Consider the following 4,962-nt stretch of genomic DNA (forward strand, 5'->3'; position numbering starts at 1 on the left):
TATTTTGTGCATATTTTTTTCGTGTCAATAATATTTTGTATATGCAAACTGCTACTGTATATATTACGTTGGAAGTATTATTCCAAAAGCAAATTCGAATTGTTACCGCATAACATAAGAAAATATAAGTGTATAAAAATAGTCCATATTATATTTTCAATGCAATTTATTGTTCGAATGTAGACACGTTGACATCATTTTTCTCGTATATTTCATCTTTAATTAGTGTCATCAATAATCGTTTCTCTAAATCCAGGAACATTACATATCGATCATTTGAGATGTGTGGTTCGTTATTGTATGTTCCTTCATTAAGTAGCCTGTGATCCATGAACTGAATTGAGATGCATACTCATGTTAAATCACATTTTTATCCTCTATGTTTAGTATGTCAACTATTAATGAGCATCAACCATTAAAAATTAAAGACTACACACAAAAAATATCACATTAAGTAGGAAGGGGGCCGAGGGAGGGGTATTATAATCTATATGGGCTATAGTTGATTGCTGTATACTCTATAGAAATTAGAAGTGGTATTACTATTCAGTTAGAGGTTGTGGAATCAAGTCTTTTGCTCAACATTTCCTTAAATTTTTGTGGTCGTGTTTAACTTAGATAAAACAGTAGGGCATTTTAAGCTTTAAGATTTAGATATAAGACATACTCTAAATTCATTTAGTTTTAGATTTCTGCGTATATTTTATTAAATTTCAATATTTTCAAGGCAATACATCGATATTTAGTACATGTGCCAATTTCAAATTTGACAACATAAATATATATTTAAATGCCTTGAAATATAAAATTTATAAAGTACCCTACATTTATAGACATATATTTTAGACTCTCTAGTAAGCTAAGTGTGACGTATTAATTTCACCCCAAATTACAAATACTACCTATATCACTATTTAATTTCGCCTCAAATTATATACATCGCTTTATGATTGTACATCAATGTAAAAGTGATAAAATCTAGTGTTTCCAAATTTTTTTCAATATAGAAGAGACAATCTTATTATAATAAACACTACTTGTCGAGAACATTTGTATTCTTATTTAATTTTCAAAATGTATCTATTTACCTACTCTCTTTAATTTATAGTTTTCTAGATGAAGTTGCATTATTTTTTTGGAAAAAGTTTTTACACTTTCAATAATTGCATTGTTTATGCAAGAATTGTGAATCATAAAGATAATTGAAGTTATTAGCAAATGAAACAATGGAGTATATAGCTAAATTACTCTATTTTATATTGAATGACAACACCTTATTATAATTGCAACATTAATATTGAGTCTTATTAATATAGTTATAAAATCGTTCATCCTTCAATTACCATCTGCTATTGAATAATAAAGTATAAGATTAAATATTGCTCTATTGTAGAAAAGAAGAAGTGAAAATCAGTTTAAAATTAAGGAACTTACAATCACCTTTGTAGTGATGAACACATAATCTACATGAACAACGTCAAAATCTATCTTTTGGTTTGGTCTTCATCTTTATGGAGTATATGAAAGTCAAATCTCTTGGTTTGGTCTTCGTCAAAATAGAGACGATAGAAAGTTGCGAGGCATGATTTTTATTTGTACAAAATGTTTCGACTTGCACTATCAAATACTCCGTATTTATATACAATTTCATTTAATGCACCATTACAATATAGAGTAAATGTGAATTATTGTAATAAGTACACTGCATATACACTGCCTATATGTGGCACTACGGTCAAATGGCTTTGGCTAAATTAATTGCAAACACTTAATATCATCATGTGAATTGCACTATTCGGTCATTCATCACGTTGCACTATTTGGTCAATTCATGCAGTAAGTGTTTAATTACTTTGTATTTAATTCTATTTGGTCAATTTATTTTGAATTCTTAAAAACATTTACGAAGAAAAACATGTATTCTTTCTTATTAATCATAGATACATGAATTCTATGCATGTATACATACCATCATGTTACTTTCATCTCGAACTTTGACTGAAATACACATCATTCAACTTAATTAACCAATTAAAAGATGACAAATGTCGAATCCACAGGGTTTCAACCCAGCTTTATATATATATATAAGATAGTTTGCGGCTCATTTGACAAAAAATAGATTACCATCTTAGTATTACTGCCTATAAAGAATACTAAAGTTATATATGTATCCTCCATAAAATTAGGAACTACAGTAATTAATAAGACTGGGAGCAAAACTTTAGACCCTGAAAAAATTATTTAAGGGGCATTCCGAGAATCGAACTCGGGACCTCTCGCACCCAAAGCGAGAATCATACCACTAGACCAAATGCCCTTTTGTTAAATAAAGTCTGACTGATACATTAAATACCGTCTTAACAATTTTCCTCAGTACAGGAAAATAATTTCTCTAAATGCCTTTCTTAGCACCCAATCGATTGACTTTCATGGAGATAATTCCTGCCAAAGTGCCAATACATGGAAATATTTTCGTATGATATTTCTTAAACTTATCAAAATGATGGAGTCAAATTATGACGGGTTAATGGGTGAATTTTATCACAATCAATCAATATCTATCTATCTATATTAATAAAGGAAGTTTTTTTCGAGCGATTATAGAGAGTCCAACTTTTACCGACTACCTATTTAATATATTAAATATTTATGCGATTAAGATATACTCTCATTTAAATCTGTAACTAACGTTTAAAGTCAAGTTAGTCGAGTCTCAGTAGGACACGGTCACTTGGCCAGAAAAAAACTAAACGAAGAGATTGACTTTGGGGTACCGGAATTCAACTAGGTTGGAAACACCACTAACCTATATAAATAGTATTGGCTTCAAGGTTTTTATTATATACAGAGTAATATATTTGCATATAACTACGTGGTGTTATTAACTTTAGATTTAGTAAGGCAGATTTCAGGTTGGGGAAACCGAATTGGATCGTCCCAACATATAATGGAAAACTTCCGATGTTTAGGAATTACATCTTCTTTACTGATTATGATGATGATTTAAATGATGACGGAATTCTTGGAGGAGAAAGAGATGCAAGTCTTGGAGACTAATCAACGGTTCCTTAAATTTGCTTCCCCTTATTAATTATTGAATTGAAATGTCTTTTTAATCCAGTATATCATTATTTCATACGGTACGATAAAATCGTATAATCAGTTACTCAAAAGGCAACAAGGCAAAACAAGGCTGACAATCTGCCATGACAAGTTCTGAAGTTGGATATTAATGAAAAAGGATTTATCACAACTTCTTACCATTCAAAGGAATGGGGAAGTTAATATTGGTCTTATTTACATGATCGAGAAAAGTTCATTATATCTACAAGTTTATGAGGATAAAATTTGACTACAAACATGTGGATTTTGTTAAGTATCTTAATGTGAATACTTTTTTTTTGCCAGTCTTAATGTGAATATGAATATTGGTATTTATTTATTACTCCAACTTATCATCAACTTAGCCCGGTAAACTATTCATCACAACTTCTTCTTCCCACTATTCATCACAACTTCTTCTTCCCAGTTTTTAGCAATATAGGGAGTATGTAGTAGTTCCCGTCAAATTGAATACTACTAGATTAAAAATTGTAAACTTAATAAATAATTTTGTTAAGAATTTGTGTAATATGATAATGAAAAGATATCTGAATTTTTTATTTGATTATAAACTATTAGATTAGATACTACACCCTAGAGCCCAACGTTTTTGAATGATTTTCAAACAACATCAAGAATCCGGATTTTGTGACATAATAAGGGTTAGTTAGTAATTAATAAGATGATGACTCTCAAGTCAATTTAAAATCTCAAATAGAAGGAAACAGAAGAAGTCCGAAAATTGGTAGAATCCAAAAAAAAACTCTTTCTAAAAACCCTAGCCTCCATCAATTATACGGGGTTCCCATCGATCATCAATCGATGGTAAGCCCCAAAATTGCTTTATTTTTCAATCAATAGTTTACAATCTATTTTCCTTTATGTTTTTGTTTAATTTCCGCTTTCGTTTTTGTTTCGTCTCTCTTTCTGAGGGCTCCGTCCCCGTCTATCGGTGGTGTCCTTCTCTCAGTTTGAGAGCTTTCGTTTTCTGGTTCGTTTGCACTTTTCTAATAAGTCGTGGAAGATCAGCGTTGTTATAGATCGTTATATGGTTTTACATATTTTGTCCGATTCATGGCTACAATCAATCACGTCAGAAGAAATGGATACTCGTCAAGGAAGATTCGGAGACCCTCTTATAGATGAAAGCCTTTTGCGGCGAATCGATGATAGAGACTACATTTGCGTGTTTCATTCTTTGAACAAGAATTTATTTTCTATGGTTGTAATCGATTTGTATCCGATTGAGCTTGCCATATGTTGTAGATGTCGTATGACTTTTTATTAATGATAATGATCTTTTCTCAAAAAAAAATAAAAATAAGATGATGAGTCTCCGGGTAGAGTTTGTGAGCTAAAAAATAGAATATGCATCAATTTCTTTTACCAATTTTAATAATATAATTAACTTGAATTTGGGCAAGTATAAGGATTTTAATACTCCCTCCTATTCTAAATAACTGTCCCATTTGCCATTTCCGTCTATTCACATAACTGTCCCATTTGCCATATTTAGACATGGTTTTTTACTTTACTACCCTTAACTCTTTTCTTTATTTACTACCCCAACCACCCATAACCCATCATATTCAATACTTTTCATTATTTAACTAATATATTCTTACCCCTATACAATAATTTTCATTATTTTAACTATATTCCTTAATTTTCGTGTCATTGTCCAAATGGAACACTTATTCGGAATAGGAGGGAGTATGTAGTTTTATAAAAAAAATCTAATTTGCAAGAGTTTGGTGAGTGATGGGATTGCTTATAATACTATCATCTATAGTAATTAATTTAATGCCGAAATAGAGTTCATGATTGCAAAAACTACGTAACATGGAGCTATACTTT

At 30.4% G+C, this 4,962-nt stretch overlaps 1 non-coding gene across 1 annotated transcript; it reads right to left on the reverse strand.

Annotated features, from left to right (window-relative positions):
• Window positions 1–2,248: 2,248 nt before the first annotated feature.
• On the reverse strand, window positions 2,249–2,320 carry TRNAP-UGG (transfer RNA proline (anticodon UGG)). The gene has a single exon. It is a non-coding gene; the product is annotated as a tRNA-Pro (tRNA).
• Window positions 2,321–4,962: the final 2,642 nt, after the last annotated feature.

This window comes from Silene latifolia, chromosome 7, assembly GCF_048544455.1.
Source record: "Silene latifolia isolate original U9 population chromosome 7, ASM4854445v1, whole genome shotgun sequence".
Taxonomy (NCBI): Eukaryota; Viridiplantae; Streptophyta; class Magnoliopsida; order Caryophyllales; family Caryophyllaceae; genus Silene; species Silene latifolia.